The sequence below is a fragment of the Carya illinoinensis genome, chromosome 2 (assembly GCF_018687715.1).
Source record: "Carya illinoinensis cultivar Pawnee chromosome 2, C.illinoinensisPawnee_v1, whole genome shotgun sequence".
Lineage (NCBI taxonomy): Eukaryota > Viridiplantae > Streptophyta > Magnoliopsida > Fagales > Juglandaceae > Carya > Carya illinoinensis.
Window position 1 is genome coordinate 4,820,284 of NC_056753.1, and position 17,217 is coordinate 4,837,500.

Here is a 17,217-nt window from a genome sequence, read left to right on the forward strand (position 1 = left end):
ATATAGAGACATTCTAAAATGTATCTGATCATGAATGTAAGTTTTTCTGATGAATAAATGATGACAGTTTTCTTTAAAAAAATATAATTCAAGTATTTAAAGTTATCTATAAAAGAGTTTAAAATATGACTAATTGGCTAATTTTGATAAGAGTATTATATGAGTCTAATTATCACAATAAAAAGCTCATGAAGGAACTCTGACTCTTCTCTTTGAACATGAAAATTTTTGAGTATAGGACTTATACAAGCAAAGAGTCAACTTGAACAAATTGACCTCTTGGGCAATCATGGGTCAGTTTTACAACCATAACCTCTCAACTCAAATGACATGTTAGGCTGTTATATAGTATTCTTCCGAAGTAAGGGATGATCAATAAAATTACAGACTTATGTCCTCTAAAAAGAAAAAAAAGTTGCTTGCCACCGCTTGTATCTATCTCCTCTTTTGTGCTCCAGAGAATGTCACATAGTCTACCTGAACTATTTTTTCTTTTTGCAAATGAAGTTAATTGACTTAGCAAAAACAAAATAAACAAGTGGTTGTAAAAGCACAAATTAAGTCCGTAATATGCAAAAGAGGAGAGGTGACTTCATTTGACCCACTCATCAGTCTTAACCACAAGAAAAGCACTACACAGGTATATATGTATCATTTCTCATGTATTTTCTATATCTATACAGTCTCAACTCGATACCCACTAAGACCATCCACATTGACCTATGCATATGCATAAGCAAAGCCACTTTTACATAATATTAACATAAAATGAGCTGCATTGGATTCTCTATCTATAAAAATTTAGCTAACTATAAACAGTGTATTTACAATTTTTCATATCTACTATTTACTCTCCAAGTTATATTTTAATCATTATTTCTCTCTCCTCCCACACTCTCTCTCCCCGACGCCCCCCCCAAACGGGATTATTTCTGCAGCTCTCTCCACACGGTTTCTCCTCTCCGAATCTCCATCCCTCTCTCGACCCAAACAACCCCATCGGAAGAAACGAATCCGTGCATCTCTCTCTCACGATGGTTGTCGACGGAGCCTGCGTCTGCTTTGGGAATCATCACAGTTGCTGTTTTTTGAATTTTTTGCTATTTCAGGTATGATTTCTCCCTTTCTCTTCACGATTTCGGTTAGGATTTTAGATTAGTAAAAGTGTTTTTGTTTTTTTGTTGCCATTTCTTCATTTCATGTTGTTCTTGGTTTTAGATTAGGGTTTCTGATTTTCAGATCTCATGGAATCAATTTTCTGTTCTTGCCCACTATTATAGAAAGAAAGAAAGAGTAAACACAAGTAAGAAAAAAGGTGGAAATGATGGTCAGGATATGAGTTCAAGAAAGATACTTACAGGCCACTTAAAATTATAGCAAATAGGGCCGTTATTATTTCACCACCATGAGCTTTTTCATGAGTAATTAGGAACCTTTCAACCCACAGTTGTAAGGCACAAGAACACATGGCAAGCCCATACGTAAATCCAAGACCAAGTCCTTGCACAAGGCTTATTAATATACCATATCTTAGAGTTGCTTGTAGTGATGTTGCGTAAGAATACTTGGCCAATGTTTCATTTGTAAATGCATACAATGTCCTAATATAGGAGACTGCCTACATTTTAAGAAACTATTCATGCTTCAGAATCACTGGAATTAATTACTTCACAAAAATGACCACAAGCATAATTCAAAAATTGTTGCTATATTTAAACTATTTACCTGTCACTTTGTAAAAGAATATATATATATATACTATACAAGTACACATGTTGTATATAAGAGAATACCCATCTAGAAAGCAGAAAAGATACAAGAAAATCATGTAAGTTCAGCCCAATAAAGTCTATAAAAGTAGCCAAAATGAGTAGTCTTGAGCTCCTGCACAGTCCATTCACTCTCCCAAAAATTTTAATTTTTCTTTCTATCAAATACAGCATATGAGATAAGTAAGAACCATTTTCCGCACTGCTCTAATTTTCTGAGCTTCCACCTAAGCCTCCCCTAAAGTAAAAAAGATCCATTATTTTACTTTAAAAAAAAAAGATCCACTATTCTGTTAAGGAGTAAACAATCTAGGTAGTAGGAACCCATCAGTATGTCATGCTTTGATAATGCAAAGATTCCTCAAACTGAGGTAGGAAGACTTGATTTGTCATGATGTGGGGGCTTTGATTTGGTGGGAGGGAACTTTATGTATACTTTTTACTTGGAACACCCCACCTTCCTTTTGACCACTATGCAAGTTGATTTTGATGTAGAGAGATTCCAAACTCACTCTTGAGTATTTATATGTTCATTAATTCTATTTCTATGGGTGGGGAGGTTGGAGGAAGTAAAGAAAATGATGGTTGACATGATGTATTTAATGCAAGACTATGAAAGATGACATAAAGTTGGTTTATATAATTAAGGAATGGCCCAAAGATTGAAATGCCATAAACTCTTTCAACAATCAAACAGAACATTATAATTGGGAGACTTACTCGAGAAAACTGCATCACACAACAAACTTCCCCCAAAAGAAAAGGGGAAATAAAAACCACGTCTTTGACAGGATTCATGTCTAATACCAGGTACCAAGACCCAGTACCTAATAAAATCTGGCCATCCACTCCATGCACCATTGGAGCATATATGCAAGTTGGACCATCAATGGCCCCAGTGACTTTGACTTCAAACTGTGTGTACTCAAAAGAAAAGAAATATTACATTACATTTATGTGTTAATGTGCATCTCTACCTGGTACAGACCTCTCTTAGGCAGAACCCAAGACAAACCAACACGACCGAAAAAAAAGATCCACTATTTTATCTTGTTGCATCCAAGTGAAGGGAAACATAATTTTGATCTTGTTGCATCCAGCTTTTAGATTTTTATTAGAAAAATTGCAAGAAAAATGGATGATTTTTACCACTTCTGAACAAATACTATGCCTAAAGTATACATTGAATTCAATGGAAATCTAAACTGTCTACATGCACAAAAGTTTAATACTTGTACATCACCAACAGTGGATAAATGCTTTCATACTAAGGATTAACATGTTTGGAGTTAGATAAATATGTTTGGAATCTTGTGGATTAACATGGTTGCATTTATATCCGGTATTTATGTCCTGTTTTAATTGCATATAGATAAATCTGCACATCATCATTAAACTCATAAAAATTGCATTTAGATAAATCTGTACATCATCTTAAAAACTACATAATCTGAATTTTGTAAACATGTTAGCCTTGCTTTACCTCAAAACATGTATTGGGTATGAGTTTAATGATTTTTTTAAACATGTTGGCCTTGTTTTGCTTAATATGTGTTGTTTTAGTAACATTTTGTCTTTCAATGTTGAAGGATGAACACTTTAATTGATGAGGATCCCTTCTTCACCACATTGTTAGAAAGTGGTGAGGGTGGTATAAACAACCCTACTGTGGATGCTGCTTTCATTGATGTCCAAGTGACACAACCCTAACGAAAAAAAAGCAAACCTAAACATAAATCCCAGCGGGGTGTGTCATTTACTATTGAGGAAGATACTCTCCTCATTTCAGCTTGGCTTAATGTTAGTATAGATTCCATACGGGGAACTGACCAAACCTCCACACAATTGTGGAGTAGAATTTATGATTACTACTCCACTTATAAAAAATCTAATAGTCAAGAATGATTTGTACTCTCTTTGATCAATCGGTGGTCAACCATTCAAAAATGTGTCAATAAATTTTGTGGTTCTATGGCTCAAGTTGAAGGAATGCATCCAAGCGGTGTAATCGAGTTAGGCAAGGTATAATCGTTTATTTTGTTATTATGTAAAATTATTTCATATTTGTCCTACTAATTGTTTCATTATTTTGTAGATTGACAAGGCAAAAATTTGTACTGAGAGACCCTAAAAACCAACTTCACCTTGGATCATTGTTGGAATCTTTTAAGGAACCAACTGAAATGACAAACACACATGGAGACCATAAGAAGAAGAGACAATGTCTCGTGTTCAGGTAGTACTCCAAACTCAATATAATTAGAGGACCCAATGGAAAATGTGTCCGTGGAGTGTGAGAGACCTCAAAGGAAAAAAGCTGGAAAAAAAAAAAGAGAGAGAAAAAAAAAGTAAGAAAAGATAAGATAAAGAATTTAGTGACGCCTTAAGGGAAATGACAGATGATAGGAAGATTTTACTATTGGAGAGAAAAGAAAGCATAATGAGGTTAGAAAACCGCAATTTTGAGTTATTGGCTATTAAGAAGAAAAATGTTGAAATGGAAATCAAGGCTTAAGATCAAAGATCTATAATATTAGCTGAAAAGAAGAGGAAAAATGATATGGAAATAATGAAATTGGATATTGGTTTCATGAATTATGTGCAGCAAGAGTATTTCCATAATCTTCAAATGGAAATTATTGAGGAACAAAGAAATAAGGTCATATCTTGTACATAGTTGTATGCTTTGTTTTGTGCAGTTTTTGATATATATTTTTTTACTGTGGTGACATGTTTTAGATATTTATATACTGCTAGTTGTTATGAATAGCAAACCCTTTTTTGTACCTCTATATGGGCCTTTTATTTTGTTGGTAGTTGGTGGTGGGTGAGAACATTTTGTTGGGTGAATTTTGTTGTTGGTGTGATATTGTTGTACTGCTTGTTGCTTAATGGTGCTGGAGCCGTTGGAGGATCCAATGGAAAGGCTGTTTTTTGTTGCTGCTAAAGGGTGCTGGAGCCACGGGAGGACTTGTTGGTGGTTGCTGGTTGCTGAAATTGTTGGTTGCTGATTTGGTTGCTGCTAAAGTGAATTTGTATTGTAATGAATTTCTATCAAAATCAACTTTTTCAAACTTGTATTAAGTTGATTTTGATACATAAAATTAGTCATATGTAAGTTCTGAAGTTGATATTAGTCTCATTGCTTAATCTGAGTACATGTTAATATATGTTGTTTGGTGTATATTGGGTTGGTGGGAAAAATTCACTTGGGTCGTGGTCCATGGTTATAATAGATTTTTCTCCTTCTATGAAAGCATGATTGATACTCCTTAAATTTGATAAATTTTATTATATATAGAATTGATAAATTTGGATGCATGAAACTGGGTATGGATGCATGAAATAATCTTCATTATTTCATTCTACAGGTTTGGTGGCATAGCAATTTCCATGTACTAGGTATTGATTGCATGTATAAACCAGTACGTGGAAATTGCACTCTAAAAAAAATAGGTAAAAATAATAATAATAAAATGATAATATTTTATTATTATTTTGTTTTAAATATGCATAAGCCAATGTGAAAGTTTTGTTGGAATGACAAAGTGGATATGCAAAAGATGTGATTTTGCATATGCATATACATAGACCAATGTGGATGCTTTAAAGGATGGGATCATCCTCTATCCAAGTAAAGATATCACAAGATACCATCTAACAATGCTTAGGGCATTATTAATTTACATACTTAGAATGTTCTCTGCGTTGCAGAAGTTATTCCGCTATGTTATGATCAGAATATGCGTACGAAAAAGGTACAAAGTTATCACAGGGGCAAAGTAGGTCTGGATAAGAGTCGTGGAAACATGCTTCAAATGGGATTTTCAATTTCAGGAAAACAAGTAATTTATAAGAAACAAGAGAAATGATTTAACCTATACCAATTTATGCACAGACTGAGCGTAAATAAAGAATCCTTGGTATTTTTCACAAAAGCATAATGCTTTCATTTTCTTGAGCTTTGCTTTCCTATGGGAATGGCTAGCCCTAGCTCTTTGCATTGTTGTTCATTTGGTTGCAAGCTCCTCATAATTGCTTTTTCGTGATGCTTCAGACCCAAAAGTCAAAAAATGGACAAATGCAGATGCATCCTCCATGTTCCTCTGAAAGTTGAAGGATGTCGACATAAAGTTCTTTGCGGCAATATTTGACAATTTTGTTGTAGATACATGGTCTGGCTCAGAAACCTTAAGAAACCGTTTTGTGGCAGCCTCCCATGACAATTCATGCCTCTGTGAATCAGTCAGCTGCACATGCTCTGTAGCTAATGCTTTGTGTGTGGCTTCAACAAATCCATTGTTGTCATCATAGGTCTAGCAATTCGGAAATTGCTTGAAGAATTCGTTTGAGGGATGATTGGCACATACAACAATTTTGCCCATTGCTAGTGCTTTAGTTGTAGTTGTACAAACCATATATGTGGTGCTTGGATTCAGAAACACCTTATAATTGAAAGAGCAACAAAAATAAAAAATAAAAAAATGAAGGTTTTAATATGCAGCAACACCAATTGGTTAACAATCTCGATGGAATAATATCGTATTACTAGTTGTGGTGGTGTAAACCATATCTGTTGTGACGCCCCCAAATTCCATTTGGAATCGGACGGACATTTGAAGCGTCGAGACATGCAACACAAGGTTACCTACCCCCGTTCATGACATATAAGATGCAATGTCCCTAACATGCATCTAACATTATGCAATATTCGCAGCGGATAATTTTTTTCTTTAGCAATACTATGCACCAAATTGAAAATATCCCAAATGCTTAAAACATACTTCATACATAAAGACCCATTGAACAACTAAGATCACAACACTAGTCTAAAATAGTTATGATCCAAAAAGTACTAGAGATGCAACTCCATCGTACAAGTAGTAATTTACGTTAACTACTATATTAACATTGACGTCGCACCGTCACTTAGTCAACTGTGTTTAGTTGATCAGCTCCTGATTCTCCTTCAGGTCATGTAACAAGATCTACCATTCGGGGGGAATGGTAGTTGGGACTACCAAAGTGAGATTTGATTACAAATCTCAGTAAGTTAACAAAAAAACTTCCACACAAGCTAATGATGTATGGATGACAGTAAAAGCATAAATGCATAATCAAATTCATAAGTAATTAAAGCATAACTTGGCGTACAACATAGCATAATTGACATAACTTAAATTGAAACATGAACTAAACTTGACTTGACATGAACTTGATCTGAAACTTGACTTAGCATGAACTTGCTCTGAAACTTGAATTAACATGAACATGATATGAAACTTCACTTATCATGAACTTGTTCTGAAACTTGACTTAACATGAACGTGATATGAAACTTGACTTATCATGAACTTGTTCTGAAACTTGACTTAACATGAAAAATACATACTCCACAGTTGTTGTGGCCCCATGTATTCTACACAAACTTGACTTAACATGAAAAATACATACTCCACAGTTGTTGTGGCCTCATGTATTCTACACAAACTTGACTTAACATGAAAAATACATACTCCACAGTTGTTGTGGCCCCATGTATTCTACACTTCACAATGCAGTTAAATGCATACTACACAGTTGTTGTCGCCTCATGTATTTTACGTGTAAATACATACTCCACAGTTGTTGTGGCCCAATGTATTCTACACATCACAATGCAGTTAAATACATACTCCACAGTTGTTGTGGCCCCATGTATTCTACACATCACAATTGTTGTGACCACATACTTCGTGTGCCACAGAAGTTGTGGATCCCACGAAACTGAATGTACTCAAGATGAAACATGACTGGAATACGAAAGGACTGAAGCCCTGACGTAACATAACGTGACGTTAACATAACTTGAAATACATGACCAACTTGAGATAGAAACATTTCGTAACATGGCATAACATATAATAGACAACATATTTAACATGACATACTTGCAACAATGAATATTACATGACTTGAAACACATGTAATAGATGGCTTACTTGGCATGACGTACTTGTAAGGTACAGTAATACATGACAGAATATTTTATGTAACAGATAAAAATTGATGACAGAATAAATTCTGTATAATAGACAATTACGTGATAACTTGGCATGGCATGACATATATGATAACACACATACATACACTGTAGTTCCTTTACTTAGCACATATACACAGTAGACTGCTAGTAAGTTAAAAGCTAACTTACCTCGATCTCCGCATTTCTTATAAAACATCAAGCGCGATCACGAGGAACTGTAATTAGTGATTTTAAAAGTTAGCACTAAATTACTAATAACTTGAAATATGGAAAATACTAACTTAAAGAGTAAAATTTTCATTTTACTCTCCACATGTAGGAAAATAACCGTTTTACCCATAACTTAAGGATTTTGCATACTAACTCCAAAAGTCACCAAAATTTACATGCCTCATGTAAATTTTATCCTCATCTCAAATATCAATTTAGAAAAATTTAAAACTAATCACAACTATTAAAACTCCATAGGGCCGAAATTCCCATATGCTATTTCCATTGATTTTTGTTTCTAACTTGTTTTGATTAACCTTTTGATCTATGACTTATAAAGATGTGATTTTCAAACCAAACCATCACATAGTTTAAAAAGATGTCCTAAAACATATATAAGCTTCTAATTCAAGATCACATGGTTAAAAATTAACCAAAACATAAATTTAGCCAAGAACATCCACACTTTGGCTTATTTGAATATCTCTTTACATAAAATTTCATATCTTTGAAAATAACATCAAATATCTTCAAAATAATAATATAACATGTATATAATATGCTTAGTATCCTCCAATAAAATTATCAAAGTCATTGGAATAGGTTTAGACCACCAAAGAGTTAAACTTTCTCAAAACAGAAACTGTTTTTCCTCTTCCAATTTCTAAGTTTTTATGTCTAAGAAAATATTTCATCAAAACCTTTAATCATGTAAAAATCCTCAACCAATAATCATATACACATGTTAACAATATTTCATAAAAATTTCGGATCAATATCTATCCATTAACTTGGTCAAAAACTCCAAACTATAACATTTTCTCCAGTTTATCTTCCAGAATGACCTTTCTATAGTTTACACAATATTTAACTGACCAAATGATCTTCAAATGGGACAAATAAGATATCCAAGTAAACTAGACTAAAAAAGGAATAACTTATATGAATGTGACTTTATGATAAAACACTTACAAGAGCTTCAAAATGGGTGTGCAAAAGAACTCCTAAAAGCTGTCCGAGAGAGAGTGTTTGGTATGCTTTTAATGGAAAGTGTAAATGAGATAATTTCGTGGGAGGGTGGCTGGAGATACTTATGGAAGAGATATAGAAGAGGATGATGCTGGAGTAAGAGTTGAGTGTAGGTTTCTCCTACTCAAAATTATCTATAAAAATCAGCTCAAGATATTTCTATCCAAAACATCAGCTTAAGATATTTTTATCTAATAATATCTATAATATCTACGAAATTAGCTTAAAATATTTTTATCCAATAATATCCACAAAATTATCTTAAGATATTTTTATCCAAAAATATCCACAAAAATTAGCTCAAGATATTTTTATCCAATAATATCTATAGTTTTGAACATACATTTCGCCTGAAATTATGAAAAAGTGTTATTGCGTCATAAGACCTTAAATAACCCTCCGAGTCTAATGGCACAAACCATAATACATTTTGACACTTCTAACTATCTCCAATAATAAAAAACACACTTCTGATACCATAGTAAATAATAACACTAACTATGTAGTTAGACAAAAACCTATACGATTAATGGATTCGTAAAAACTTATGGGGTCTTCACGAGGTTTTTAAAACTAATAGAAATTTCACAATTAAATTTCTAGCGGGCTGTTACAATCTCCCCTCCTAAAAAAAAAGATTTCGTCCTCGAAATCGAAATAAGTAAGAATTAACAAGTTAAGAAATAGGTGTTGCTTACCAACCTGGTGTCTATCCCGTATATATTTGCCTTTGAGATTATGTCATTCCTTAACTCTCTTACTTTAATCTACAATTATATTATACTTCTTTCCACAAGGTTGGCCAAGTTGTATCGACACACTCTCCAATCCTAAAACTTCAAGTAAATAATCTTCCGAAACTCTTCTTTAGAAAAATATAGGCGATATACTTTAAATGTTCTTGTGAATACCATAGTTAGTAGAGAATTCATCAAAATTAAGCCGTTAACCTCTCTCTCTCTCTCTCTCTATCTCTCTCTCTCTCTTAAATCGGTGGCCCTCTGTTTTAGACCAGACAACTCTGATCTGCATGATTTTTATAGGTCTTCTGTAGCTGTCAGGCGCCGCATAGCTATGACACCACTTTGCTCTTTTGTAGTTGTCAGGCGCCACAGCTATGATACTACATTGCTCTTCTGTAGTTGTCAGGCGCCGCATATCTATGACACTACTTTGTTCTTCTGTAGTTGTCAGGCACCGCAGCTATGATACTACATTGCTTTTGTCTCTTGTAGAGAAATGCTTCACGAGAGATGATTCGTCATAATTTTCTCTATAAAAGAATTATTCAGTTCATCTTCTTTCGCATCTCATCTTCTTCACTTTTCTGAAATTAGTCTGCATTCTTACTCTGCAATCTCTTTTTGCTTTCTCACTTTGCAATGGCTCAGCAATCTTCTCATTACCAATACAAGAGGTATTCTGCACCTCGTTCACCAGTTGTTTCTGCTTCTTCCGTAGATGCTATAATGCAATCCAATAATGATCTGACTAATAAGTCAGATAATGAACTTATCTACGAGCTTGTGAGTCTCGGTACCCGATACTCATCAGCCATTGTCGCATATTCTCAGCGACTGCAATCCAGAACTGGTGGGGTTGACAAACTATACGAGAATATTTCTATCCTTCAGAGGCTTCTTATGGAATCCAACATGAAGATAGAAGCACTAAATCGAGAGAACAGAGATTTAAAATCTTTGCTTAACTCTTCTTTTCGAGTGGCTACTCCTTTAGATAGGAAAGGCATGCAGATTTTGAAGAGGAAGAGCGTTTAAAGATTGAGGCAAAGAGCTTCAAATTTCTGTAATTTTGCTTTATGATAATAAAATAATACTTCACAAATATTCATATTTGTGTTTCTATCTTTTGGTAGATATTTTATGTGCTCCATTTTATTTCTTTCAGGGATTTTCATATATATGACATGATCCAATGACTCATATAAATATGCATTTAATCATGCATATCCAAACTCTCAGTAATCTTCAAGTTAATAAAAACCTCAAGGAGTTCTACTAGTCTAGGACTAACTTACTTTTTTATAATCGTAACAATCAGTCCTCTTCCTAGGTGGTACTTCGATAACTGACCAGTTAATAATTTAAACTTGAGACTTTCTCTCTTATGATTGTCATAACTCTTCTATCCATCATGAGTTATCAATTATTCTAACTTTAAATGATTTGTTCCTAATGTTCACATAAATCCTCAAGACCAAGATTTTACTCCCCATATAATAGTCTTCGAAAGAAGATCGATCTATGTATCCATAAAGATAGTGCTTTTCCAGAAATCATTTACTGGCGGTGTGGTAATATTATTATCATAAATGAATCCTACTAAGGCTAAAGCTTCTCCTAATCAAATTACTCTTCCAAACACAATTTATATCGTATTCTCATAATCAAAACAATTCTCCAAATATGTGGAATACCATTCATCAATCCTAAATATCCTTTCTCATATTAATAAAAGGTATTCTATATCTACATTGGTATGAACAATAATACTTCTAATGAAAATTGTTAGGGTAACAATTCAGCTTCCAAGCTGAATTCTCAAGCACTACCATAATTAATAGAAACAATGACTCGTTTGAATCAAACAATGTACGATTTACCAACCCCAAGACTTGACCTACTCCAAAATAACAATAATGCAATACTACCATCAATTGCAATCAGATCAACGTTAACTATGTTTAACCACATATACGTCCTAGTAAAATACCAGTGATGATACCAGCTCCTGTAGTTCCTGGGGCGCCAGCATCTATGTCTCTCTGAATGACAGCATATACTCTAATGGGTATGTGCACTTGCCGTAGTTGTGGATGTCTAAACACGTTGGTCAGCAAACTTACCACCTCAACTAATCCTTCATCCATCGGGAAATTCTGATCCTCTTGATTGTTATCTCCCTTAGGATTCCGAGGTATTCTATCACGAGTCATGTGTCCCTTCTTGAAACACACGAGTATATGTATTAAAACCACATACTACCTTTCATACTTTAAGAAATTCAAGCCTACTGACGACTAAAATTTCAAGCCTAATGTTATGTGCATTTCCTAAGTACATGTGGATTTACTGCCCAGAGATGTATTGCTCTGATACCACCTTGTGACGCCTCCAAATACCGTTTGGGATCAGACGAACAGTTGAAGCGTCGAGACATGCAACACAAGGTTACCTGCCCCCGTTCATGACATATAAGATGCAATGTTCCTAACATGCATCTAACATTATGCAATATTCACAGCGGATAATTTTTTTCTTTAGCAATACTATGCACCAAATTGAAAATATCCCATATGCTTAAAACATAATTCATACATAAAGACCCATTGAACAACTAAGATCACAACACTAGTCCAAAATGGTTATGATCCAAAAAGTACTAGAGATGCAACTCCATCGTACAAGTAGTAATTTACGTTAACTACTATATTAACATTGACGTCGCACCATCGCTTAGTCAACTGTGTCTAGTTGATCAGCTCCTGATTCTCCTTTAGGTCATGTAACAAGATCTACCATTCGGGGGGAATGGTAGTTGGGACTACCAAAGTGAGATTTGATTACAAATCTCAGTAAGTTAACAAAAAAACTTCCACACAAGCTAATGATGCATGGATGACAGTAAAAGCATAAATGCATAATCAAATTCATAAGTAATTAAAGTATAACTTGGCGTACAACATAGCATAATTGACATAACTTAAATTGAAACATGAATTGAACTTGACTTGACATGAACTTGATCTGAAACTTGACTTAGCATGAATTTGCTCTGAAACGTGAATTAACATGAACATGATATGAAACTTAACTTATCATGAACTTATCATGAATTTGTTCTGAAACTTGACTTAACATGAACGTGATATGAAACTTGACTTATCATGAACTTGTTCTGAAACTTGACTTAACATGAAAAATACATACTCCATAGTTGTTGTGGCCCCATGTATTCTACACAAACTTGACTTAACATGAAAAATACATACTCCACAGTTATTGTGGCCCCATGTATTCTACACAAACTTGACTTAACATGAAAAATACATACTCCACAGTTATTGTGGCCCCATGTATTCTACCTGTAAATACATACTCCACAGTTGTTGTGGCCCCATGTATTCTACACATCACAATGCAGTTAAATACATACTCCACAGTTGTTGTGGCCCCATGTATCCTACGTGTAAATACGTACTCCACAGTTATTGTGGCCCCATGTATTCTACACATCACAATGCAGTTAAATACATACTCCACAGTTGTTGTGGCCCCATGTATTCTACGTGTAAATACATACTCCACAGTTGTTGTGGCCCTATGTATTCTACATATCACAATTGTTGTGTCTCACGTAGTGTATGCGTCACAATTGCTGTGACCCCATACTTCGTGTGCCACAGATGTTGTGGACCCCACGAAACTGAATGTACTCAAGATGAAACGTGACTGGAATACGAAAGGACTGAAGCCCTGACGTAACATAACGTGACTTGAACATAACTTGAAATACATGACCAATTTGAGATAGAAACATTTCATAACATGACATAACATATAATAGACAACATATTTAACATGACATACTTGCAACAGTGAATATTACATGACTTGACATACATGTAATAGATGGCTTACTTAGCATGACGTACTTGTAAGGTACAGTAATACATGACAGAATATATTATGTAACAAATAAAAATTGATGACATAATAAATTCTGTATAATAGACAATTACGTGATAACTTGGCATGGCATGACATATATGATAACACACAAACATACACTGTAGTTCCTTTACTTAGCACACATACACAGTAGACTGCTAGTAAGTTAAAAGCTAACTTACCTCGATCTCCGCGTTTCTTATAAAACATCAAGCGCGATCACGAGGAACTGTAATTAGTGATTCTAAAAGTTAGCACTAAATTACTAATAACTGGAAATATGGAAAATACTAACTTAAAGAGTAAAATTTTCATTTTACTCTCTACATGTAGGAAAATAACCGTTTTACCCATAACTTAAGGATTTTGCATACTAACTCCAAAAGTCACCAAAATTTACATGCCTCATGTAAATTTTATCCTCAACTCAAATATCAATTTAGAAAAATTTAAAACTAATCACAACTATTAAAACTCCATAGGGCCGAAATTCCCATATGCTATTTCCATTGATTTTTGTTTCTAACTTGTTTTGATTAACCTTTTGATCTATGACTTATAAAGATGTGATCTTCAAACCAAACCATCACATGGTTTAAAAAGATGTCCTAAAACATATATAAGCTTTTAATTCAAGATCACATGGTTAAAAATTAACCAAAACATAAATTTAGCCAAGAACATCCACACTTTGGCTTATTTGAATATCTCTTTGCATAAAATTTCATATCTTTGAAAATAACATCAAATATCTTTAAAATAATAATATAACATGTATATAAGATGCTTAGGATCCTCCAAAAAAATTATCAAAGTCATTGGAATAGGTTTAGACCACCAAAGAGTTAAACTTTCTCAAAACAGAAACTGTTTTTTTCCTCTTCCAGTTTCTAAGTTTCTAAATCTAAGAAAATCTTTCATCAAAACATTTAATCATATAAAAATCCTCAACAAATAATCATATACATATGTTAAAAATACTCCATAAAAATTTCAGATCAATATCGATCCATTAGCTTGGTCAAAAACTCCAAACTATAACATATTCTCCAGTTTATCTCCTAGAATGACCTTTCTATAGTTTACATAATATTTGACTGACCAAATGATTTTCAAATAGGACACATAAGATATCCACGTAAAATAGACTCAAAAAGGAACAACTTATATGAAGGAGAATTTATGATAAATGACCGGTGCAAAACTGCAAGTGCACAGTATCGTAGTTTTATAGTAAAGTAGTAAGAAGAGTATCGTCCTCAGGGATTTGTACCTTACTCTTGCCAAATACCAAAATTATGCTAATCTCAATTTTATCTAGATGAATCGCTAAGGTTTTTGTAGTAGCAAATAAAACTAGATCAACTCAAGAGAAATAAGCAAAGAAAGTAAAACTGATGTTTGAAGATCAAAGTCAATAGGGAAGAAAACTTCTAGGAAATCGATTTCACCATAATTCTTCACTATGCTTTTCTCATCCAGCTAATTTAACTTAAACCTCTTTTGTCTATTAGCAAATCTCTAATTCATCCAAAAGCCTCTTTCGATAGTCAATTGGAATTGATTCTAGTTTATCAATTCACACAAGAGTATGCAAATTAAATAATCAAGAATGCAATAAGACCAATGATTTAATTACTACACAGGTTCATACAAGTCTTTCGATCTCTATACTTACCTATGCTGAAATATCCAAGATCTACCCTATGATTCCCTCTTTCGATAGCAAATCACAAGATTAATAATCATCTAATCAATGGCCAGTTAATTAGAAGCATTAAACTCAGAATAAATCAGATAAACAAAGAGAGAATTGCATTAAATTAGCATGGACAAACAAGCATAGTTCGGAATTAGGTTACATCGTTTTCCTAGAAAGAAGAAAATTTAGCTCATACTAGAATTGGAATTCAACATAAACGAATTCACCATAATTGTTCTGAGAAGATGGGAAGAAGAAAATAAACACTGAAAAATCCTCCTTGCAGCCTCAACTGGTCGTCAAAAGCTCAAGAGAACGATTCAACGCCTTTCTCCCGTCCGTGCTCGTGTATGAATCCAACGTACGTGCAATAAATTGGAATTCCGTCTCCAAAACAAATGATTTGAATCCCTCTAGCTATGTTTTTCTCTCCCAAAGAGTGTTCTCCAGTCAAAAACCCGCGGCTCTAGAGTGAAAAATGGCTTTTATATGGTCCCACGGTGGAAAATCTAAAATCTGTCAAAATACGATGTTCGCTCGAGCGAGGTGTCGAGCGCGCGTCGAGCGTTCGACTCTGCCTGATTTCGCTCGAGCGTCCTATCGCGCGCACATCGAGCGTTCGAATCTGCCTGATTTCGCTCGAGCGGCCAATGTCTCTGCTCGAGCGATCTTCGTTTTTCAGCAACCCGCTCGAGCTCTCTGTCGAGCGGCCAAAAGCCTCCGCTCGAACGAACTTGTAAAATCTGCAATATGAAATTTTGCAAGCCATCAAATACCCCCAAACTTACAACTTTGTTTGTCCTCAAACAAAAAGAAAAACAAATGATAGTTTAGGCAATATCAACTCGACCCCAAAGAGAAGTATCATCATTCACCAAGCTTTTATAAATTTAGATTTCATCTCTAGTATCTTACTCTTTTAACATCAAAGATAGCAAGAAAATCAATCAAAAATTTTGCAATTTGTCAAGCAAGAGTTAGGCGTTTACTTCAACCTAAAGCTAAGACCTTGAGTGTGTGTGTGATATAGTCAATTTAACCTCAAACCACCTGCAAACTCAGATAAAAGTAGAACAACCAAAATCAGAAGAATTCTCTTAAAACTTAACCCCATAAGTCCAATTTTCAGAAATCCTCTCCACTAATGTAGTCAACACCAAAATCAAAGATCAAAAGGTCTTTATTAAGGTTGTAATGATAGGCCACAGGGTGAGGGTTAAGAAAGAACTGGATATGAGAAATTAAATCAAACTGGGAAAATACTTAGTGAAAAGAACATTAAAAAAGAAACTCACATGATTCAAATCATAGCTCTTTCTTGGCAATATGCTCATACTTGTGGCATTATTATTGCTGTAATCACTGATGTAATACCAACACTTCCCTTAACAAAATTTGAGGTAATTCACTTTCCGCTTGGCGACTTCTTTTTTCTTTTCTTTTTTTTTTTTTTTTTTTTTTTATCACTTCCTTTCTTCTTCTTCTTTTTCTTTGATCAAACAGAGCAAACATAATACTTTTCATAATGAAACCAATTTTCTCTTTTAAAAGTAACTCTCCACCAAAGTATTTTCTCAAACTATCAACGGTAGATTCATTGTTTTTCAGGCTTAGAGCGGGCATGGTTTATGTAGTTTAAAGAATCAATAAAGGCTCATGAAGGCTCAAGGGGGTTGACTATGGAAACACACCATGTAATGATGGCATGACATTTAGGACGGCTGGGAAAGCTTTTTGGTTATGCCAAAGAAATGCCTAGATCATTTCTCTAATATTTGGTCTCGACTAGGA

At 34.2% G+C, this 17,217-nt stretch overlaps 1 long non-coding RNA gene and 1 pseudogene across 1 annotated transcript; one reads left to right on the forward strand and one right to left on the reverse strand.

Moving 5' to 3' along the window:
* The first annotated feature begins 695 nt into the window (after positions 1-695).
* Positions 696-4,952, forward strand: LOC122298310. Its single transcript, XR_006239365.1, has 2 exons — positions 696-3,791; positions 3,865-4,952. It is a non-coding gene; the product is annotated as an uncharacterized LOC122298310 (long non-coding RNA).
* A 766-nt stretch (positions 4,953-5,718) lies between these two features.
* Positions 5,719-17,217, reverse strand: part of LOC122294800 — a 21,203-nt pseudogene continuing 9,704 nt past the window's right edge.